Below are 25,580 nucleotides of genomic sequence, written 5' to 3' on the forward strand. Positions count from 1 at the left end.
TGTCTGAGTCGGGCGAACCATCGTTCCAGAAAGAGAGTCAAGTGATATTCTTAGGCACGTACAATTCCTACCAATAATTCTCAAAGGGAATTCTAGGGTCTACAGCAGAAGAAGGAAAATGATACTGACTTTAGAAGGTCTAAGAACAAAGAAAAAATAAAGTAGTAAATATGAAATAGTTTTAAGTAAACCTGGACCGTATAAAATAGGGATACGGCCTAGAGATAGGCTGCATTATGCTTGCTTGTCACTAAGCCTTGTCCTCGTCTTATATTGCAGGGTTAGAGGCTAGAAGTTATATTGCGGAGACTCCCATGGTGGCAGGATTTCAGGTTAGGTTCGAACAATGAGAAGCGCCTGCATGGGACTCCAAGATGCTCACTGTCCTACAAGTGGTAGCAGTAGATGAGAACACTGAGGAGCCTTGTGCCTGTTGTTAGTCACAGATTGCTGCAATTTCTGACATCTGGGTAGCATTCCTCAACCCACTATTTTGTTCCTACAGTCCTTCCAACAAATTCATATAGAACACAATTTTTCATCTCTCTGGTTTTACACAAAGTAGAGTCGCATCCTTCGTGTCTTCTTACATGTACTTAGGGTAATAATGACCATCGCATTCCACCAACTTTCCTACCCCTAGGCCCCCTCATTTCCCTTTTCCCCTTTGTCCTATCTAGAGTTCATTTAATACTCCCATCCCTACCCCCAGCATATTATGAATAGGCATCCTTAAATCAGAGAAATCATTCCGCATTTGTTTTTTTTGGGGATTGGCTGATTTCACTTTGCATTATATTCTCCAGCTTCATCCTTTTACCTGCAAATGCCAGATTTTATTCCCTTTTAATGCTGAATAATATCCCATTGTGTGTGTGTGTGTGTGTGTGTGTGTGTGTGTGTGTGTATATATATATATATATATATATATACCAAATTTTCTTTATCCATTCATCTACTGAAGGGCATCTAGGTTGGTTCCACAGTTTAGTTATTGTGAATCGTGGTGCTATAAACATTGATGTGACTGTGTTCTTGTAGTATGCTGTTTTTAAGTCCTTTGGGTATAGACCGAGGAGTGGGATAGCTGGGTCAAATGGTGGTTTCATTCTCAGTTCTCGACTTGTATAGCACAAGAATTAATATCAAGAATCAATAAATGGGATGGATTCAAACTAAAAAGCTTCTTCTCAGCGAAAGAAACAGTCAGTGAAGTGAATAGAGAGCCCACTAATTGGGAACAAATTCTTACCACATGCACGTCAGAGAATTAATCTCTAGAATATATAAAGAACTCAAAAATCTTAACACCAAAAAAACAAATAACCCAATCAATAAAGGGCCAAGGAACTAAACAGGCACTTCTCAGAAGATGATATACAATCAACAAATATATTAAAAAATGTTCAACATCTCCAGCAATTAGAGAAATACAAATCAAAACTAAGGTTTCATCTCACTCCAGTCAGAATGGCAGCTCTTAACTATTAACAAGTGTTGACGAGGATGTAGGGAAAAGGCACACTCATACATTGCTGGTGGGACTGCAAGTTGGTGCAGCCAATATGGAAATCAGTATGGAGAATCCTTCCAACAAATTTATAACCAAATTTCTCATGTTAAATCTTCTGTTTAGGGATTGGGGCTCAGTAGCAGAGTGCTCACCTAGTTCGGGTGGGGCCCTGGGTTCAATCCTCAGCACCATATGGAAATGAACAGATAAAATAAAGGCATTTGTGTCCAATTACAACTAAAAAAATAAATTAAAAAAAATCTCTGCTTAACATACCTAGAGTAATTTGTTTCACTGATGAAACTGTTACACAAGGTTGAACACACACATACACAAATGGAATTATAATGCATGGTGACAATAGCATCTACTCCAGAAGGGAGTTAATGACATCAAGTGATTTAAAATTCTATTTGGGAGGAAAGCAAAGGTTTTGATTAATTTGCGACTTTGATAGAGTAAGAACACATGTTGTGCCTTCTCGAGTATCAGTAAAAAGAAAAAAAATGAGATTTCTAAAAAATGAAATTAATTTTTTATAGATAGAGTTATTCCAAAAGAAGGTAAGAAATATGGAACAGGCCAGACAAATACAAAGCAAAATTAAGATGGTAAACTTAACACTAAATGCATATTATATAATTATTCTGGTTAAAAGGTAAAGATTGTCAGCATAAATTAAAGAAAAAATTGTTTTGAAAGCACCAGTTGCATAAGAATACATAAAAGATGAATGACAGAATAAGAAACCATGCAAATCTTAACCAAAAGAAAGCCTATGTCTATTGTGTTAATCATTACATTCATTTTATTAATATCAGACAAATAGATATTAAGGCAAAAGACTTCACAAAAGAAAAAGGGTCACTTTGCATTGGTAATAGTTTCAATTCACCTAGAAAGCATCATTATAGGCAAAAAAAGAAAAAAAGACACTAGAAAAGAAAAAACAAAACTTGTTATCTGTAGATGATATAAATTTTTACCTACGGCCTAGGATTGTGGCTCAGTGATAGAGCACGTGCCTAAAATGTGTAAGGCACTGGGTTTGAGTCTCAGCATTACATATAAATAAGTGAATAAAATAAAGGTCCATCAACATTTGAAAACAATTTTTTTTTGCTCTAAAAGGTTCTAAGGGATTTATAAATGAACCATCAGAATTCATAAGGAAGTTTAGCTGGGTATAGTGGCCGGTGCCTCTAATCCTAGCTACTCGGGAGGCTGAGGCAGGAAGATAGCAATCAAGGCCAGCCTGGGCAACTTAGCAGGAGGACCCTGTCTCAACATAAAATAGAAAGAAATGGAATATAGCTTAATGGTAGAGTGCTTGCCTATCATGTTCAAGGACCTGGGTTCTGTCCTCAGTACCATAAAAAGAAAAAAAAGTTAATAAGTTTGACAATATTGCTATTCACACCATCAATACATGCAAGTGAAGGAAGGTGCTCAAGGGAGAGAGGGAGGGAGGGAGGGAGGGGGATGAAATGGAGACTACTTTTATGTGCTTATATCAATGTGTCTCAATGAACCCCACTATTTTGTTTAATTATAATGCACTAACAAAACACAATGAAAATCAATACATGTAGAGTAATTCATGTTTTTGCATCTGGCAACCCAGATTATAGGAAAACTTTCACACACACACACACACACACACACACACACGCCATTTCTAAGAGCCTCAAAGAAATATAAGATAACTGGGAATAAAGAAAAGGATGTGTGGTCTTTTGTGATCTAATTATAAATCTGTCTTGAGACACGTTTTAAAAGACTTCAAAAAGACAGAAATACCATGTTCATTTGATCCACACCTTTTACCCCATATTAAGGTTAACTCAAACTGGATCACAGACCTAAATGTGAATCCTCAAACTACACCAAGAAAACATGGCAGAAAACCTTTGCAACTTGGGCTTGGCAAAGATTTCTTAACTAGGACAATAAAAGCTTCATTCATAAAAGAACAAATTGATGAATTTGACTTCATAGAAATTAAAACTCTGGCTCTTCAAAAGATATTGTTCAGAGAATAAAAAAACAAACAAGGGGAGGGGGAATTTTTGCAAAGCAAGTATCTAATAAAGGAGTTGTAGCCAGGATATAAAGAATTCTCAAAACTCAAGAATAAGAAAATTACTGGGGGTGCTTGGATTGTGGCTCAGAGGAAGAGCGCTTGCCTCACATGTGTGAGGCACTGGGTTCGATCCTCAGCACCACATAAAAATAAAATAAAGATACTGTGTCCACTTATAACTAAAAAAATAAATATTTTTTAAAAAGAAAATTACTGGGGATGGGGGATGGGAATGGGATAGACAGTAGAATGAATCAGACGTAACTTTCCTTTGTCCACACATGAATACACAGCCAGTGTAACTTCACATCATGTACAACCACAAGAACGGGAAGGTATGCTCCATGTATGCATGTGTCAAAGTACACTCTACTATCATGTATATCTAAAAAGTATAATTTTTTAAGAAAATGACTCTGAAAAATAAGCAAAAGATCCGAGTAGACACTTCACCCAAGAAGGTATTTGGATGGAAATGAGCCTGTGTAAAGAAGTTCAACATCACTGTGGGAGAGAAAGGCAGGTGGGGGGATCATAAAGGGGAATTAAGAAATATTGGGGGCTGATGGATATACTCATTATCTCAATTATAGTGTTGGTTTCACGGGTGTGTGCATGTCAAAACTTATAGAACTGTACGCTTTAAATATATGCGGCTTTTTTGTATGTCAATTATGCCTCAATAAAGCTATTTTTAAAAAGACTTCAATAAAAGCAGAAATATACCATGTTTGTGAGCTGGCAAATGCAACAGTCTCCCAGTTTGATTTATAGATTGAATGCAATCCCAATAAAAATTCTAGCTGCTTTTTTTTTCTTTTTCTTTTGTGGATCTTGATGAGCTCCCTTCTAAACTTTATATGGAAATGCAAAGGATGAAGAATAGTCAAGAAACTCGAGATTACCCCCCCACACACACACACACACACACACACGGTAGGAAAATCATAAACTAGAAAGTTATCATAAATCTGTGGTAGTGAAGACAGCGTGGCGTTGCTCAGGGGTAGACCAGGAGACCAGTGGAACAGAAGAGAGTCTAGAAACAGATTCTTGCTTATAAGACAGATCCTTGGTATAAGACAGAGGTGGACTGCAGAGCAGGAGGAAGGACAGACTTAGCAATGGTGCTGGGAGAGCTAAGAATTCATACAAGGAGATGACAAGAGAATCCCTACTGAAATGAAGTTTTGATTTTTCTTAAGAGAATAAAAAGACAAGTTCACAAATAGTTTTGACATTACTATTTGGTCACTCTATGTTTTTTTTTTTTGTTTGTTTTTTGGTACCAGGGATTGCAACCAGGGTGCTTAACCACTGAACAACATCCCCAGCCTCACTATACACACACACACACACACACACACACACACACACAGTACTGGGGATTGAACTCAGGGGCATTCTGAGCCACATCTCCAGCCCTATTTTTTTTTAATTTATTTTTTTTAAGTGGACACAATCTTTATTTTACATTTATGTGGTGCTGAGGATCAGACTCAGTGCCCCAAACAAGCTAGGCGAGCACTCGACCACTGAGCCACATCCCCAGCCCTATTTTGTATTTTCTTTAGAGACAGGGTCTCACCGAGTTGCTTAGTGCCTTGCTTTTGCTGAGGCTGGCTTTGAACTCTTGTGATCCTCCTGCCTCAGCCTTCTGAGCTGCTGGGATTACAGGTATGTGCACCATGCCCAGCAAGTAATATCAAAACTATGTAAAGATCAGTAAATCCTGTAGGTAATTGGCAAAATTTTTTCTAGGCACTTGATAGCAAAAATTTGAAATTTCTGTTAATAAACATATGAAAGGTGATAGGAAAATGCTAACTGAAACCACGGAGCTATTACTACATACATAAAGGACAAATTCTGACACTACTAAGTGTCACAGTAAGGACAAGGAGCTATGGGAAATCTTATACACACCTTGTAAAGACCGACACGTGACCAGGTGTGGTGGCACACACCAATAATCCCAGTGACTCAGTAGGCTGAGGCAGGAGCATCGCCAGTTTAAAGCCGACCTTAGCAACTTAGTGAGACTGAATCAAAAACTAAAAAGAGATGGGGACGTGACTCAGTGGTAAAGTGCCCCAGGTTTAAAAAAATAATTATAATAATAATCAAAAAATAAAGAAAAGGACCAACACAGGATACAACTACTTTGGTAAACATCTTGGTGTTTTCTGGTACAGTGGGACATAAGCATACTCAGACTAACTCAGGCAACGTATCTGCACCAAGAGTTATGAACCATAAATGTCTGCAGCAGCTTTCTCGTTAAACTGAAATACTAGAAAGAGTCCAGATCTTCATTAACAGTAGACTGGATAAATGAATGGCCATGCTTTCAAAATTGGAATGCTACCCAGCAATGGACTAGACACCCCACCAAGCCCGACCCGCGCCACCTCGCCTAGGAAAGGTATGGCCTCACCAAAAAAAAAAAAAAAAAAAATCAGAAGCTCTGCAACACAGAAAGATAATCAGGTGGATCAGATCTGAGGCTTGGGAAGCAGGCATAAGAGTGCGAAACTTAGCCAAGGATCAAGTCCTCCCCCGACCTCCATTCCCCGCCCACATTCTGAACCTAGGAGAACCATTTTCAGACATCATTACGTGGCAGCCATCCCGCCATCGCCCATAAATATTTTTCTATTGACTTTTGTTGTAAGTCTCTAACAGCATCCTCTGAGGGATTTCAACAAACAGTGGGAGACGGAGGAAGAGGAGTTTCAGAGAGCAGAGTGAGTCTTTGCAGTGTTAATATGCGCTTGGCCGGCTCTGGGCTGCCAAGGAGGAGAGTAGGGCACAGACCGAGCATGGATGTGGCCATCAGGGCTCTTGCCAGCACCTCCAGCAGTGTTGCGGAGCAGGGAGGGAAGGAAGTTTCCAGAACAAAAGAAAGCCAGCTGGAGGGGGGAGAGAGGGAGAAGGCCCAGCCAATCACAGAGCTGTGTATGTCCTCAGAAGCCCATGCCCCACTGTGATGTGATGCTGAAGCAGGATTCAAATCCTGCCTCCACCACCCACTAGCTCCAAGTCCTCAGAGCCCAGTTTCCCTGTCTGTAACTTGTGGATAAAAGTAGGATACGTTGGCGCATACCCCTGTAATCACAGTGGCTGGGGAGGCTGGGGCAGGAGGATCGTGAGTTCAAAGCCAGCCTCAGCAAAAGCGAGGCACTAAGCAACTCAGTGAGACCCTGTCTCTAAAGAAAATACAGAATAGGGCTGGGGATGTAGCTCAGTGGCTGAGTGTCCCCAAGTTCATTCCCTGGTATAAAAAAAAAAAAAAGTAGTAGTAGTAGTAGTAGTAGTAGTACCTGCTACCTAGGCCAATGTTAGCATTAAATGAGATGATTCACACCAAGTCAATAAGCACAGGAGCTTAGTTAATCGTGCCTGGGCAGGGATTTGGGGTCTCTGACAAACCCCAATGGCACTCTGCAAACCACTCTCTCTGGAGAGACCGATTATCCTCAAATTCCTTTCCTTAAACCCCAGCCCCTGTTCTCCCAAAGCTGATCAAGTTCTAGGAAACTGGTTGCCATAAACTGTTAACTTAGGTAAAGCTATTTATTGCATAAAATGGTCCATGAATACCTGGAATAGTTAATGCTGTTCCCGGGAGGCAGGGGCATTCAGAAACTGAGCCAGGCTGGTGACCCCAGGGATGGAGTGAGCAGCAATGTCTCAAGGCAAAAAGGACCCCAGTTCCAGGATGGAGCCCAGTTTCCACCAATTGTGTGGGCCCTTAACCTCTTGGAGCCTCAGTTTTCTCATTAATATAATGAACATGATTGTATATCACCAGGATTATTGAGAAAAGCAAATGATAGTTAATGCAAAGAATGCACAAGCAGGTACATCCCCAGTCTTGAGACTAAATGAATGTATTCTCACTGAAGTCAGAATATCTGGGCGAGACTTCCAGCTTCGCTGAAGCCCCATTTCCCTGTCCAGATCCATCTGGATAACAAGCCTGGGAGTATTCAGCGATGACAGTCATTTGCAGAGATCCCTAATATTTACTAAGTCCTTCTACATGTTCGGCCTCACTGAGACCTGTGAGGCTCAGAGAGGTGAAGGGATGAGCTCCAGGTCACAAAGTAAGTGGACAAATGGGAGATCAGATGCCAAGTTTTGCAACTTTGTATCCTAACTGTGTATCTGCTTGCCCCAGAGCCTGGGGTTCTCAGCCTGGGTTCAACAGCTACACTATCCTAGTCCCTGGCACAGCAGCCCAACCTGGCCCTGCCTGCCAGCCCTTTCCCCACTGGTGAAGAGACCCAGGAATGAGTGCCACTGTCACCCCTAGGTCCGAGATGGAGGGGCTGGGAGCCCTGGTCAGTCTGACTTCATATGTAGTGTCAAAGGCGTGCCCCATTACAAGCACCAAGCCCAGGGCATAGCGTGTACCCATCCTCAGCTGGCTGATTTTTGCTGGACGATTACCTCATGGTTTGTGCCTCTGAACTCTGGTAACTGAGGACCAGGGAAAAAAAACACAGCACTCTGGGAAAGAACATTCTACGGGACAGGAACCCATAAGGAGCACATGAAAAACACCACAGGAATGCTCAGCGAGGGGGCTGGGGGTGTAACTCAATGGTAGAGCACTTGCCCCAACACACACACACACACACACACACATGAGACCCTGGCTTGATCCCCAGGACTACCCCAAAAATCATTCAATTAATGAAGTGGTCAGTGAGGTAGGAGGAGAATGAAGGGGGTGTTTTAGTGCAGAAATTGAGAGGAAACAGATGCCAGCAAAGGATGTCATGATGTCACATGCTGCCCAGAGGCCACTGAGGATTAGGAGGGAGGCTTTTTCCCTTTGGACTTTGTAATCAAGAGGCACAGGAGGCCTTTGCATGAGCAGAGCCAGGGTCATCAGATGGCAGAGGTCTAGATGCTGCAGGAAAGAAGACAGGGGATGGTAGACTCAGGACAGCTCGGCAGGAACCGGTGCCGTCTATCTAGGGAGCATTTAACACATGCCACTCACTGTCAAGCATGTACTCGTACATCATGTCAGTGACTCCTCTCGATGAGCATACAAAGTGAACTACTGTCCCCATCTTAGATGTGGCAAGGCCACACAGTCACACAGCTAGGAAGGAAGAGATGTCAGAGTTCAGCATATTTCCCCCTCAGTTTCTCAGCCAAAGTCTCAACCAATCTTGGGAAGAGAAAAAAAATAGAGGAGAGGAACCCAGGGCACAGGGGGCTGAGGGCTTGACTTCTTCTGGTTTCTGCTCCTCTGAGCCACCTAGTCTGAACTAAAAGTTACCTTGGGGCGTGTTCACAGCTATACAAAATGAAGGGACCCCTGTGCACCCTCAATTCTACAATGTGCCCTTTTGGTAGGGGGCAGCCAATGCAGAAACCTTCTATCATCTCAACCTGGCTTCCCACCAGCTGGGGTGGACATATGAACTCATCCCCTTTGATAGACACAGCAACTGAAGCTTAGAGAGTTTGTCAGGAATAGAGATGGCCAAGTGCTCAAGTGCTCTGTAGAGAGGAAGAGGTCATCTTGGCCAACTCTAAGTGATCAAAGAGGATGAGATCCAAGGACACAGTCTGAGAGGGAGCCATCCAGCCAGCCAGCCTCTGCTACTGACCACCTGCCTGGGAGCTGACTCCATTCCAGGCAGAATTGTAGAGACAGAAAGATAACAGTTCCCAGCCTCAAACCAGGAGACAGATGAGGAAACAGCTGAAAACCGGCTACTCCTCTAAGTGCCAGGGAAGCCCAGAGGCCTTGGAGCAAGGAAGCTGGATAGTGCTGATCAACTGCCAGGCAAGGCCGGCCGGGATGGCTGCCCTTTGCTTCCCAATATGAGCAACATATTCCCCGTCACAACAGGCAGCCAACACTGAGACATCCGTGGTGTCCCGATGCCCGACCACAACCCTGCCTTCCCCTTCCTCCCCAGCAGCCTCAAAGGCCAGCCTGGCAGCCCCTGCCAAGGAGCCGAGATCTGAGGACAGAACCTAGACCCAGCATGATCAGGCTCAAAACCGTCTCATCAATGCCACCAACTTTGTGCATCCTGGGACCACTCATCTACACCCCCGAGCCTTGGTTTCCTCATCTGTCCACCAGCCTGGACCCTCAAAGCTGCCGGGAAAATGAAGTGGGCTGGTGTCCTTGGAAGTGCTTTTTAAGCCAATCAATCTCTTGACGCAAAGCAGGAGCTGGTGCATTCCCACACTAGAGGTTCAAGACCAACCTTGGCCATCAAAGGCAGCTGACGAGTTAATTCTTAAGCTCTTCGGCCCATGGGGAGCAGAGGCAGAGCAAAGGGCAGGCCTTGAAGCCTCTTTTGGAAATGACAAGATCCATTTAGCAATCAATTAGTGCAGTCCCCAGGCTCCAGGCCTGCACGCCCCGCAGAAAGAATGCGACGCACTGGGCTGATTAGAAACAGATGCGCTGGCAAACAGAGCTGGCCCAGCCCGGCCGGAATTCCTGGGCACCCAGCTCCCGGCCAGGAGACGGGATTTGTTATTACATTCTGGGCACCGGTGCTCAGAGGGAGGCCAAGGAAACCAAGCTAAGAGAGCAGCCTGCCTGGAGAATGTGTACCTTTGGGGGGGATTCAGAGGGAGGAATGTTGACTCTGTCAGCAATAATCTGGGATAAAATTAGTTCGGCCAAATGCAGACTATGACTTTTGACCAACAGATGCTGAAATTCCAAATGTGACATGGGTGACACGTGAGGAAATAGTGAACCGGGAGCTGAGCATGCTGCAGGAGGCCTGGGTATCTCTGGTGCCTTGAGAAGTCACCACTGCTGCCCTCCATGGATCTCATTTGCTGAGCTCAGATAGTGCTCCAGGCCCTCCACCAAGCCCTTCATATACCATCTCCTTTAGGAGTCACAGCTCCTCTGTTATTAGATCTATTTTGCAGATGTGAAAGCTGAGGCACAACAGAGAGGTTGAAAAATTAGCTAAAGTGGCACAGCTAGTAAGTAGGGGAGATCCAGTACTTATCCTTGGACAGTTTCAGGGCACCACTGTGAACCGCAGCTTTATGTTTCTAAGCTATGCAGCCCCTAATCTTCTTCTACACGCTAGGATCACAAGGCTCTCTTATTGCCAGCACCCTTCCCTGGGTGACTTCCAGCCCATTAATGTCCCTGGTGGGTCTGGGCATGGATGTGGGGGGGTCTGCCAGGTCTCCTATCTCCCTATAGCACAAAAAAGGAATGTTCTTTAAAATATTTTTATTACTTTGTCATTATAAAATGGATACAAGCCGGGTGTGGTAGGGCAAGCCTGTAATCCCAGCAGCTTGGGAGGCTGAGGTAGGAGGATCACAAGTTCAAAGCCAGCCTCAGCAATTTGGTGAGGCCCTGAGAAACTTAGCAAGGCCCTAAAATATATATATTTTTTAAAGGGCTGGGGATGTGGCTTAGTGGTTGAGCACTCCGAGTTCAATCCCTGTACCCTGCAAAAGAAACAAAGAATGAAAGAAAAAAAAAGAGAAAAAGAAAAAGAGAAAGAGAAAAAAAGAGAAAAAGAGAAAGAAATAGAAATATAGTTCCTCCATAGGAAATATAGAGAATGCAGTAATTAGAGCAAAACTGCCTCCCCAGAGAGAAAAATCGTCATTGTCACCTCCAGCCTTCTTGCTCGACTTAATTTTTACCTAACTCCATTCATCTACATCTGCACACTGGGTGCCCTGCTTTTTCCATGACAGCACAAGCAGTCTGTGGTGTTGTTAGGAGGCCTCTGAATGTCACTGTGAGGGCCACACAGTATTCTGCGAAGGGGGCGGAACCCCTGGTCCACTGCTCTCATCCAGGGCGTTGCTGCAACCCTCTATCCCAGTTCTTGACCACGGGAGCTCCAGGTGTGCTCAGCGTCTCCACAAGATGTCCCCTGCATTCTAGGGGATAGGACCCACGTTTCTACGCTCCTGTGATGACACCAAGGCCCTCCCACGACCGCCTCGCCCGGACCCACTGCATTAACGCGGAAGCGCAGAGGCTGCCACCGACCTGCAGAGCCGTTTCTGTCCCACGCCCCCTGCTTGATTTGATAAGCACGTGACACTCAGTTTTAAGTCCAGCTGGAAGATGACACTCCGTCCCAACAACAAGCAAAAATCCAAACAAACTGGAAAAAAATCAACAACTGTCCTCAGATCCAGCCGAGAAGGGAGGTCACAGGGCAGAAGGCGGCTCCCCAGTCTGGAGAGGTGGACAAAGACAGAATCCCAATTTACCGCAGCAGAAATGGCCACAGCTGGTCCTGGGGTGGGACAACCTGAGCCCTACCGGACCCTACTGGAGAGTCAGTGTGGACAAGACAGAGAAAAGTCCCCGGAGAGACCCCATACTCCTGTCGTTCTTAAACAGGAGCCTTCTTTCCCAACGAGGCCAGGCTGGGCTATAGCTTGTGCGCCACACGCAGATGTTGTAGGCCCAGACAGCAGGTCTGCCTTCAAGAAAACTGTTTTGTCATAGCCCTGGGTTTTACCAGAGCCCAGCTGACCAGGGAGGAGGGAAATTCCCACTTACAGACCCCTGTAGCCATCTTTTCCCACCTAAGGCAGAGGACCACATTGAGAAGCACGGGTGAGGTTCACAGGGACACAGGCTCACCAGAGACTGAGACCCAGTCCGAGGGCAGCAGACATCCCCTCCCCTGAACCCTTACCACATCCCTGAAGGCCCATTTCCTGTGCAAAATGAGGCAGCATTAGATCCAGGCTCAGATACAACAGGGTGTTAGAATTAGCAGACCAGGAATATTTACAAACTATGGTGGGTATGCTACTATGGTTTGGTCAAGTGACCCCTGGTGACAAAGGCTTAGGCCCCAGGGCATTGGGGGTGGTAGAATCTTTGAGAGGTAGGTGGGGGGGGGAGTTCTTAGGTCACTGGGCTATGCCCCTGAAATGGGTTGTAGGAACCCAGTCTCAGTCTATCTCTGCTTCCTGGCTCACAATGTAAGTGGTTTGCTTTGCCATATGTTCCTACCATGATGTGCCACTGTCGCCAAAGGTCCAAAGTAATGGAGCTGCTGATCTTGGATTGAACCTTCAAAACTATAAGCTAGATAAGCCTTTCTCTTTATAAGTTACTAACCTTGGGTATTTTCTTACAGTAACTCAAAGCTAACTAATAGTAACTCTAATAATTCAAATCTAGCGGGAACAGTGTATGACATGCAAAATGAGTGAATAATTCAAGAGACAGAGGGTCTAAGGAAGAATTAAAGAGATGCATTCTTTATTTCTGTTGCAGAGTTTTTTGTGTTTTTTTTGTTGTTGTTGTTGTTGTTGTTTGTTTGTTTAATCTCTAGCAGAGAACCAAACATACAAAAACAGCAAATTTGTTGCCAGTAGACTAGCCTTGCAGGAAATGTTAAAAGAAGTTCTTCTGTGAGAAGGAAAATTATGTAGGTCAGAAACTTGGATCTACACACAAAAAGAATGATGCTGAAGGTAAAGTAGAGCCACATGATGTCAAGCCAGAGAGGCTCTTCAAGATCATCCTCATAAGTTGCAGATGGTAAAACTCAGTCCAGAGAGGGCAAGTGAATTCCTTATGAACACACAGGGGCAGTGCCCAATCTGGAGCTAAAGGCTCCACTCTCCCAATTTAGGGCTGTCTGCACTGCCTCCCCACACTGCCCAGGGTGAATACAGCTCTCAGAGCCAGGAAGGGCTCAGTCTAGGGCAAGGTTGATTATTCTTTGACATCAAGAATAATAAGTCAAGTAAATCATTTTTAGCTAAAACAACTATCCTGGGTAACATGTACATCTTGCTTCCCAAGAGTTCAAACTCAATAATCAAAAGAGAGGGATTAGAGCTGGGCACAGTGGTGCATGCCTGTAATCCCAGCAGATAAGGAGGCCGAGATGGGAGGATCTCGAGTTCAAAGCCAGCCTCAGCAACAGCGAGGTGCTAAGCAACTGAGACCCTGGAGGGCTGGGGATGTGGCTCAGTGGTCAAGTGCCTCCGAGTTCAATCCCTGGTTCCCCCCCCCACAAAAAGGGGGGGGGGGCAATAGGAATCCGCAGTGGCACAGCAGGCCACAGAGGAGGCAATTGGGACTCGTTTTCATTGTCCCTGATGGGCACTTCTCTCCAGCCTCCCCTCTGCCTCTTCTCCACAATCTCAGCTGCCTCCAAGAACCCCTTTGGGATCACCAGACTGGCAGCCCTTGGGAGTGAATGTCCTGAGACCTAGAGGAGGCGGGGGCCAGGACCACACCCTCCAATAATAAGACCTGAAGGGCATGACTTCAGGAATTGGTAAATTTGTAGAAAACATAGATGAGTGAATGAATGACGGCAAATAGAATCCACACAACTGGCACTGAACTTTCAAAGTCTCCTGCTTCTGTTTCAGAGTCCTCATCTGTCCGATTAATTCTTCCAATTCATCCAATTCATTTTACAAACCTTCCCCCACCCCCACCGCTTTAGGTGCTGTGTGCCAGGCTCTGTTCTAGGCACTAAAGAAAGGCCAAGAGGTTTAAGGATTTCAGTTACCAGGAGAAACAAAGAACCAAATAAGACAATATTAAGATAATATCTTTCCTTTCCAAGCATTGTGATAGGCAAAAGGAAGAAAATAATTAGCAACACAAATGATAGAGCATCTGGTCTTGAAATACGATTCAGGAGATGAACTGAATTCCTCCTACTAATTAATAAACACCTGGAACTTCTGGGTAAAGTGTACAAAAGGGCAAGAATAGAGATGCTAGCAATTGGGATACTCCAAGGAGAAACTCTGAAGTGCTTCCTTTAGTGAAAAGGTGAAAGTTCTCAATTCCATAAGGAAAGGGGGGTAAATCACAGGCTGAGACTGCTAAGATCTACAGGAAGAACAAATCTTTGAAACTGTGAAGAAAAAGAAAGCTGCTCTAGTTGTACAGTCACTCCTCAAACTGCAAAAGTTATGATCACAGTGCATGGTAAGTGCCTAGTTAAGATAGAAAATTTGCATTAAATTTGCATGTGCATATAGAAAACAGAGCACGACTCTCTCTCTGCTTTCTGGTTCCGTGTCCTAAGCTGCTTTCCTCTACCACCCCCTTTCACCGAGATGCTCTGTCTCACCTCAGGCCCAGATCAAGAGCGTCAGGCCTCTGTGGACCGAGACCTCTGAAACCGTGAGCCCCAAATAAACTTTTCCTCTAAAATTGTTCTTGTCGGGTCTTTTGTAGTCACAGCAGTGAAAAAGCTGACTAAAACAGAAATTAACCCAAAATACCCATGTTTTTTATTTTGCATTGCCAATCGAATATCATTCCTTAGAAACTCTGAGTGAAATTTCTTGACAATGTTGTGCCAAAGTCATTAAAAGAATTTTTCCTTCTGGGATGGGGGGAGGAAAAAAAATATACAGTGTACTGTTTATGGTACTCAGTATTACTTGAGGCTTCAGACACCCCTGGGGTCTTGGAAACCTATCCTCTGCAGAGATCAGAAGACTACTGTTATAGATCCCCCTTGAAAAATCAGAGCTAAGAGCTCAAGAAAGGAAACCTTCAGGGTGCACAACTTGATAGAGTAGATATTAAAGGAATAAGTTTTTGGGCTAATGCAAAGCTCTACAGGGCAGGGAAGGGGGTAGAGGGGATGGAGAAGTTAGAAAGAAGATGTTCTACACGAGCCTAGGCTCTGAGTGGGGGAAGACCTCCCCAAGAGCTGTAACTTTTGGGTCTTCACCTCATGTAGAATAGGAAACTCCGATTACCTCTCCTCTGAGGTCCATGAAACCTCAAACTGTCCAAGAAACATGACGATTAGCTTCAGGACAGTGATTCTTGATGGTAACAACACAAAACTACTCAAGACTGCACATGACCAGAAGGCTGCTATGAGGAGCTCAGAATCCAAAATTACAAAATAAGTGAGCAGGAGTCAGATAAAATAAGCCATAGGTCTGATCACTCCCACCAAGAATTTTAGCATTATAGGAGGGAAAAGCCGGGGGGAGGGGTGGAATCATGAACTGAAATAGAATTCCATTTTATGTATGAGTTTGTTGGGATGAACCCAATTGCTAAGTATAAAGCTCTAATTAAAAAAAAAAACTTAAAAAAGAATTTAACCATTAGAACAAACAACATAAAAACAACTAAATAAGTATTCCTTAAATAATTAGCAACATAGGGAGTTTAAAAAAAAAAAAAAAGACGGAAAGAACGAGATACCATGAAAAAGAACAAGCACATTTGGACAAAACTCAGCTTGAACTATTAGAAAAATAAAGTCACTGAAATTAAAAACCCAATGGACGAGTTAAATAGCAGATTAAATGCAGCTGAAGAAATAACTGCTGAGCCAGAAGGTAGCTCTGCTAATAATTTACCTTATTTCTTTTTTGCAATAGAACGTTTCTGAAGAGTATGAAAGCTTGCAGTGTCATTTTGAGGTGAATCATTCAAAGGCAAAGAGAAATGGATTAATCAATATGATGAGATTTTTAATATCAACTGTCAAATGTGCTTCTACTTACATTTGAACAGACTAGCGTCCTAACACTTCACGCTGTTCATCCTTTGATAGCTGTATCACCACGGCAGGAGCTCTGGCTCCTGCACCTTACGCCATAATCCCAGCTGAGCCAACACTGGCCAGTGGGCAGCATACTGTTCCTGAAAGCCATTCCTAAGCCAGGATGTCTGGCAAGACCTCATTTATAGGTAGAATTGGCTAAAACCAAATAATATATGCTGTTTGGCTGCATGATCTGTTGCCAACCGGGTTTCGCCATCACTTCTTTTAAGAGAAGTACTTTTCCTGGTATGGCTCCAGGTTAAGAGTTTTCCAATGAGAAAACTTGGTCAAGAATGGAAGGTAGAAAAGGAGGAGAAATATTAGTCTTATTTTTTTTCTTGGGACAATATGGTCATCAGGCATTGGTTCATGATTCTCCACAAGCTCCCACTTTGAGGTCACAGAGAAGCTGCAGCTCACTGCCTTTTCCTGACTGTTCCATAGACACAGTGAGATGATAGGGTTTCTCCAATGGTCTCATAATCAGTGGGCCTCTCACCCACTCCCCAACCCTGGTCAAAGATATAGATATTGCACTGATTCATAGACTAACGGTTTGATTGGATGGGCAGAGACACTGAAAGAATAAAATTGGAAAATTGGTGACAAACCTATAGACGGTGTGATCATGGACATCTGCAACACGAGCATATTTGGGTGGGGTGGCTCAGGTCAGAGTTCCAGTTTGGTAGAGGAGATGATCCCTTCCGAGAATGTCAGTCTGCTACTCAAGGTGCTCCTCAACCAAATGGCCCTGGCAGAAAGGATGGAGGCCACACATGGGCTGAGCCATAGGAGTCCCCGCTCACTCAGGCCGATTTGGTTATGAGCCATGTCAAGTATCCAGCTGCCAACCCCAAAGACTAACGCTGAGCCCCAAGTACAGCACCATTTTCCAGAGGGACCAGCCAAGCTGATTGACAGAATGTCGCCGACATTGAACCCCCATCAGAGAAGGGATATTTCATAGAAACGGACAAGCCGATTAGAGAATCTCTATGGAAGAGGACAGAACTGGGAAAAGCCAAGTCAAAATAGGGGAAATCAAGATATAGCTTAGTGTGCTCTTAGTGCAGGAGACACAGACAGACCCATAAAATAGAGGAGAGCGCCCGGAAACAAATACAGGCATTTATAGCTCCATGGCCTGAATGTTTATGTCTCCTTAAAGTTCATAAGTGGAGATCCTCACTCCCCAAGGTGCAGAGGCCCCAGAGAGCCACTCCCCCAGCTCCTTCTTCCCTGTACTGAAGCAAGAACTTCTAATCTATTAACTAATAAGATGACCCTTACAGACACCAATGCTTGTATGAGGCCATCATGGTGGCATCCTCTTTAAAGGGAACACGTTTTTCATATTTTGAATTATTGCCACGTTATTAAAGATAAAATGATTTGAAAGAAAAAAAAAAAAGAAAAGCCAGAAAATCATACACACAACCGAGAATAATGGTTACCTCTGAGAGGAGAGGAAGGGGCCGGGGAGGAGGGCCCTAGAACAGATATATTCTTTTTTCTTTGATGGGGTCGTGGGTAGACAGGGGTTCACCGTTTCACTATTCTTCGTAAAAATATTTAAAAGACATGTCTAATGCTATTTAATATTTAAACATTTGATAAAAGCAAGTTTTTATAGGCATGCATTGAAATTCGGAAGATTTAACTCATGTTTTAGTCTTATTTAAGAATTCTTATTTACAGGTAGTTGCGAGTCTCTTAAAATATTGAAGAAAAGCAAACACTCCTATTTAAAATATAGCTTCATGTAGCTTCCAGCCTGGTCAGGGAGGTGGACACTAACCCGATCATCATCCGTTATACGTCAGTACTGAGGTAAGGGCCCTGAAGAGAATCACTCCAAGGCAGCATTAAAATAAAGGAATCTGTCCCCAGACCGGAATGTCAGGTTGGTAGGTGCAGTGGAATTTAGGGTCAGTGAGGGAAGCCATTAGGTAGACAGACAGATAGGCAGACGGACGGACACCGAGTTCAGCATTGAGCAACAAGGAAGATGCTCACCCCAACAGAGGAAAGGCCGGCCCCAGAAGGTTGTCCACTGCAAGGACAACCTGGCAGAATCCAGACTGAGGAGGAGCAGGACTCAGCCACAGAAAGAGCGCGGCAAGAATATTCTGGGCACTGGAGGCATTATGCGCCAAGGCACGAGGTGAAAATGTCAGTCGGAGAGGGCTAGTGGTTCAGGGCAGGTGGAAGACGGGCTTAGGGATGACAGAGTGACTATGCAGCAGGAAATGAGGCCACCAGCTGGGCAGGACTGGACACGGGGCCTTGCGTGCTGTGCAGAAGGAGGGTTTGTACAGGAGAGCGGTATCACCTGTTGGACACTGGACTGGAGCCAGGACACAGCCTGGAGCCAGGACCTCCACTGGGCTCTTGTGTAAAGGAGAGGAGATGGGAGGGCACAAGGAGAGGCCAGGGATGTCCAGGACCAGGAGAGGACGGAGTGTCCGAAGTCATGGATGTCAACAACTACAGAGACCACCAGTGGTTGGGACTTGAAGAATTTGCTCTGGACAAACTCAGAGAAGATGAATTGCAATGCAGTGAGGCAGGATGGCGGCAGAAGTCCGCCTGTGGTCACTTGGTGAGGACAGGGTCAGAGGAGGGAGGACTGAAGGAGTCGAGGGCCAGCTAGAGTGAAGTTAGGTGGTGGGAAGAGGTGTGGCACCCCAGATGGAAAAGCCTGTAGCACCCAGAAAGAGCTAGCAGAGGCTGCACTCTGGACTGAGCTATGGTAATCGATGAACCGTGATGGGAGTCAGCACAGGCCACAGGACACAATGATCTGTATCCCACTAACAGGAAAGGGCTGGAGGCCAGGGTGTCAGGGATGTGGAAAGCTCACGGTAGGAATATGCATTCGAAGCCAAGGGACCCCACTCCTCAGGGGCTTTGCTGTTTTATAAGGATGACACAGGAGTGCCTGATGGGGAATTGGGGTGAGGGAGGCATCCCATCTCCCAAGCCTGACTACAAGGGAGCCCAACTTCCAGGGGAGGTAGCAGCCCCTCCGCAGACCCCTGCTGGAGGAGATGACACAAGACTGCCCAGAACTGTGAGGGGAGGAGAGGTGGAAGTTGCTGTGCTAGGTGAAGACCATCCTGTCGCCAGTCCCTTTAAAGTTGGTGCCGACACCACAAGAAGCTAGTCATTAGGGTTACCGTGGCTTCCCCAGGGGCCAAAGGCTGGGGTCCTAAGAGGCAAGGTTGGAGAAGGGCGTCTCAGGCCAGGGGTGGGGGCTCCAGATTCACCTACTCCCTGCCCCCATGCCACCTTAGGCTCACTCACAAGGAAACAACTGCAAACAAAGGGGGATGGATCGGCAGAGACTTTCCCATCCGCAGATGGAGGAAGTCTCGGGCTCAAGGTTAATGCTCAAGAGGAACTTGCTTGGCTGTGCAGGTCATGGGGTCAGCAAGATTCTTGATAAAGAAGACAGGATGGTGGGGAGGGCTCATTAAACGATTTGGCACCAAGGTCAAGAGGAGGCCAAGGATGAGTGACCTTGTGAAGATGAAATGGTGATCATTTACAAGCACAAATTGTTTTATATTCCAGGGGAGTTGGCTCCTAAACGGAACTCTTCCTGCAGAAGTTTAGGTGATGTGTGAGTCATTGTTATAAATAGACCATGGAAGGGCTTGTCATCAGAAAGGACACAGTCCTTGGAGGGAACGGCATGGTGCTGCATGAATTGAGAGCTTATTCTAAGAGGAATGCAGAGGGAGAGGGTCAAGGGCTGTCCTGGAAGAGGAAGTGGATGCTTAAGAGAGCGTCTTAGCTGCAGGAGGAAGGGGCTGCAGGGAACTAACCAGGAACACGCCCCCACTTGGCTGGGCAGGGCTCACCTCACAGACCCTGGCCCCTAGCTCAGGCTGGGCCCCCCTTCATTGGATTAGTCCACTCAGGCTGGCACAACAATCCCACCAACTGGGTGGCTTAACCAACAAATTTATTTCTCACTGTTCTGGAGGCTGGAAAGTTCAAGTTCACGGTGCTGGAGGGGTTGGTTTGGGGCGAGTCTCATCTGGCTTACAGATGGCCACCTCTGCCGGGTGCTCACGTGGACTTGTCTCTGTGGACAGACAGCAAGAAGGACAGCACTCTCTGCTGCCTTTGCCTCTTCTTAGGAAGACACCAGCCCTATCAGATGAGGAGCCAGCAAGTAGCACCCCACTGAAACCCAGCTATCTGGGTTAGTCAAAGGCCCTACCTCCATAGTCGAGTTGAGGGTTAGGGCTTCAACATGGTGAATCTTGAGGGGACACAATTCAGCCTGTAATGCTCATCTTCTAAAATTTCCCCCCAAAGAATTTCAACTCTTCCAGGATCCCCAGACGGGAGAGAACAAACTTCCTCAACCGCCACACGCCCTTTCCACCACTCGCTGCCACCGACTGCCCTTGACCCGTGCTGGACACCCGGAGGGTCCCTGCCTTCCAATTCACGGTGACTTCAAAACCGGTGCTCTGAGGGAACTTAAGGAGTGGGAGAACATCCTCTTGGGGGGGGGGGAGGAAAAAAAAAAAATCAAGCAACTTCTCCTGAGGGGATCTGAGTCCAGCTGTGCATGAGGTAGAGCAGGGTAGCCCAGAAGCCATTTCTGATCCCTGGCCAGGCTGGGCCTAGTGTGTGTTTGCCAGGACCCCCACCAAGGCCCTTGTACATCAGCTTATCACAGGTTATTATATGAATTTTTTAAAATTATGGAGTCCTTCACGAACTTGCATGTCATCCTGGTGCAGGGGGCATGTCATCCTGGTGCAGGGGGCATGCAGATGGTCTCCACATTGCTCCAACTTTAGAACTTGTGCTGAAGCCAGCACCTTGTGAGGATGTCACCATCCCAGAACTAAGGTCAACACCCAAAACAAAAGTGTCTAAGAACCCGGCATCTCCACACCCTAAAGAGAATTCCAGGCCCGATCTCTACCACCAACCCCAAAATTGGACCAGGGAGCTATGGAAGCTCCTTGGAATGTGTCACAGGACAGGAAAAGGGAGGATTCAACAACGTGGTGTCATAGCACAAAACAACAAAAACGTTTCCTGTGCAGACTCCCATAAATTGACATTCCTCAAAAAAACCACAAGTCACAGGACTATAATATCTGTCCACAGTAGGACTGTGAACCCCCTGAGGGGTGGAGATACAGTCCCCTTTGTCCTTAGCACCTGCAGCAGCAATTAGACACATAAATGCTTGGTGGACCAAATGCCCTGTTCTGACTCTAGGGTTGCCTTGGGTCCTCTCGTGGCATTTCCTGTCTGTGGGACAAGCCAGCCACTCAATCAGAAGTAGCCACACCTCACACCAGACACAGACCATACTAGGTCGTCCCCCATCCGGGACTCTGCTGGGGCCTCTCCAAAGCCTGTCCTGGAGCATCTGGCTCCACCTTGGGCTTGCCCCATTTCCCCTTCTGGTGCGAGGTTCAGGGCCACAGTGGACATTTGGATTTCCTCTGGGAAGGAGAAGGGAGGGAGCCCCTCTCTAAAGCCCACCAGCCTGAGGTCAACAGGAAGTGCCCAGGAGCTCTGAATAAGCCTGTAGGGAAACACCTCCCTCCCTGGGCCCAGCCTGTTTGGGTGGGAGGAGGAGCTGGTGGCCATCCCTGTGAGCAGACAACCCTGACCGAACAGGATGACTAAGGGCTGGGGCTTGGACAGGCTGCTGGCTGACCCACTGACCCACAGGGCTCTCCCGGCCAACTTCCTTCTGACACTGCACCAAAGGGAGTTGTGGGGAGGGAGGGATGGAGTTCCTGAGCCACCAGCTCCTCAGCCACCCCAGGCAGCGAGGGCCAGGGACCCAGGAATTACTCAGGGCTCTTCCCACAGATAAGAAACCCAGGACCAGAGACTGGGAAGGACTTGCCTGAGACAAGTCAGCCCTGGGCTCAGGAGTTGGTGCCAAGTCTGGCCCACATGGGGAACCCCAGGAGGTTTTGGGGAGAGAATAACATGTCTTCAGTGACAAGAAGGCACCAGCTAGGTGGGGCTGGGAGAGGTCAAGGGGAAGGAGAGGTGGCAACAGATCTGCATGGAGCCTACAGTTATCCACCTGGGCCCATTGGGTTGGCACCAGCAGTGGGGACATGGAATTGTGTGGCCAGCTAGGTGGAGGGGGTCAAAGATGACACCATATTTCTGATGGGGGTGCCCGAGTATTTGGTGAGGCTCTTACCAGGGATGGAGAAGTCGCGAGGGGGGATTGTGCTCAAACTCTGGCAGGCTCCAGCCCATTTCCAGTGGAAATAAGTAGCGTTGGAGGACAAAAATCTACTTTTCTACATTGAACTTTGAAGTCAGAGGACATGAGCTCCAAGTCAGTCCCCCTAGCCCTGACATTCTCTAGCTGCATGCACAGTCAGGTCACTTAACCACCTTACCTGTAAACTGAGGGAACAGAACAATACCTGTAGGGTTGTTGTCGCCACCAAGATACTGCAGATAGGCAGGCATGGTGGCACACGCCTGTCATCCCAGCAGCTCAAGAGGCTAAGGCAGGAGGATTATGAGTTCAAAGCCAGCCTCAGCAACTTAGTGAGGCTCTAAGCAACTTAGTGAGACCCTGTCTCTAAATGAAGTATAAAGACAGTCTGGGGATGTGGCTCAGTGGTGAAGCACCCCTGGGTTCAATCCCCAGTACCCCCCCCCTCCAAAAATAAATAAATAAAAAGACAAGCTGCAGACAAAGTGCACAGTGAGGAAAAAGCATTAACTGGCTGGTGTTTCATTACTCTCCACCAAATGCCCACTATTTAATTCTTTCAGCAATCTGCAAAACTGGCACCGTTTTTCCTCAACTTACAGATGAGAAAACTGAGGTTTAGGGAAGTAGAAGAAAGTACTTAGAGTCTCCCAGCAAGCACGAGGGTCAGGGATTTCAACCCAGATCTTTCTAACTCAAGGCACAAACTTTCCAGGGTGAGGTTTACCTCCTCTGCATTCAGGGAGCCGCAGGGCTGTCTCCCACTTCCAGGAAGAGGAGAGTCAAGAGGCTCAGAGAGTAGGAGGCAGATCTGAAGCCTTAGAACATGAACCCAGAATCACCTGGACATAATTTAGACAATTTTATCTTCAATGTACCTGATGACATTTTCCTTTTCTCTCTCCCCCCCCCCCCCACTTTTTCATCTCCAGTCAATGAGACTGTATTTTCAATGCCAGTGAGTCACCGGAAAATGTAAATTAAAAAAAAAAAATTAAGAGGAACATTGCTCCTACGTAAGCCCCTGTCTCCTGTGAATCATTCAAGACAGGTATAATGGACATAATTATAGTTCATCCACAAGCCAGACCCCAAATCGGTCCTAAAGCCTGACTTTAGAATCTAGCGGCTTCCCCATTAGAGCCTGGGGCAACCAGAATCCCCCTGAAGAACTCAAACCAGGGCTCACCGGCTTGGTCATCTCCCTGGGGACTGGGTACCTGTGCCCTGATACCAAAGGCAGACCCTGCGAGCATCCTGGCAAACACACACTAGGCCCATCATACTCTCAGGGTCCCTCTCTCCATTTGAACTCATTCTCCTTTTATAATCTCATTTCCTACAGGAACTGGACCTTAATTTTTTCCTGTCACTGAAAAACCATCTAACATAATAAAAAAAGGACTATCCAATTCATGAAAATACTGCCGATGGGGTGGTTCACTTCCGTGTTCAGACTGCGTGGATCCTGATTAATCCCTCCGCTTCCCTTTCCTCCTCTGTATCATGGGACAAAAACAGCCCCTTCCTCATAGGGATTTGTGACAATTCAGCAGGTGGCATGTGTGATGCCTTTAGCACAGTGCTGGCGCTCAGTAAATGCCACCATCCTCCTCTTCGTCAGCTTAGGGGACAGGATTGTCAAGAGTTTCCATGTAGATGGCCTTGATGCCCCACATTCTGGTGGCCAGTATCAGGACTCAAAACGGGCACAATGGTTAGAATGTTGCAGCTGGATGATCATCCAGCCTCCAGGGGGAAAGGAGGCCCAAAGGGCAAATACCAGCCCAAGGCCAGTCAGTTGGTGGCAGAATCAGGACAGGAATCCTGGCCTCCTGCATCCAGGCCCATCCAGCATATGTACCTCGAGTCCAGGAGGTCAAGATCAGAACATCAAGCTCATCACATGGGTCACGAGGGGAGATGAACTGGGAAGCAGAAAGCAGTATGCAAATTCATTTTAAATTCTCTAGTTCAAGGCCAAGTGCAGGGGTTTGGGCAAGTGGAAATTCCTCTTCTGTAGGTCAATGCCAGTGCCAAAAGAAAAAAAAAATAACATTTCTCAGGAGCTCCACCTCAGGAAAGATCTTACTCTGGTCTTGCTCTCAGGTGTCTCCAGGAAGCAAGGCTTGAGGTTCCTCCCTTTTCCACCTCCTCTCCTCAGCCCCAGATCCACCCATGTACTGCCTCCGCCTCCCAAGGCCCTGGGATTACAGGTGTGCACCAATGCACCTGGCTTTTGTTTTAATTATATACGTGGTGTTGGTAAGGAATATAACGGGTTCTCCTGAGTGCTCCTGGTGGGCATATTAATCAGAATACTTTTTCTAGAAAGTGATTTGACAATATGTATAAAAATCCTGATAATGTTCACAACCTTTGGTCCATTGAAATCTATCCCAATGAGATAACTCAAAATTCTGTCAGAGAGCTAGGCACATGATGTTCAGTATAAATACTTGATAATAAGAGGAAAATACCAAGAACCTAAAATATCCAAAGTTACAAGAACGATCAAATTGTGGTCTGTTCAAGGTATCCCATAATATCTGTCCATGTATTCGCCAGTGATTTTTTATTTTATTTTTTTCTTCTTTTTGAACTGCAGAGTGAACCCAGGGGCACTTTCCCACTGAGCCACATCACCAGCCCTTATTTTATGACACAAGTTCTCATCAAGTTGCTTAAGACCTCACCAAGTTGCTGAGGCTGGCTTTGAACTTGGGATCCTCTTGTCTCAGCCTTCTGAGCTGCTGGGATTACAGGCATATGCCACCATGCCTGGATTCACCAGTGATTTTTAAAGTATGTACATAGAGAAGATCAAAATTCAGTGTTGGGGTTGAGTGGTGATGTCTGCTACCTGTAGGGCTATGTAACAAGAATAGGGGAGTTTTGTCATTTACACAGATAATTTGGTGTATGCCTTGAGGACACCATGTGGGCACAGCAGGCTGCAACTTCTGTACTTTTCATTCTGGGTTCAAGTAGAGATAGGTCTCCTTAACACCCCTTCTTTAGGCAAATGCCAACCAATAACACATATCTATCACCCTCAAATAATTGAGATCTCTACACTTGGGTTCTCTCACATATAAAAGAAAGCAAGAAAGAAACAGACTGCTGGGCGTAGTGGTGCACATCCATAATCCCAGTAGTTCAGGAGGCTGAGGCAGGAGGATTGTGAGTCTGAAGTCA

This window comes from Spermophilus citellus (genome assembly GCF_964194105.1).
Source record: "Spermophilus citellus genome assembly, chromosome: 17".
In the NCBI taxonomy this organism is placed as follows: Eukaryota; Metazoa; Chordata; class Mammalia; order Rodentia; family Sciuridae; genus Spermophilus; species Spermophilus citellus.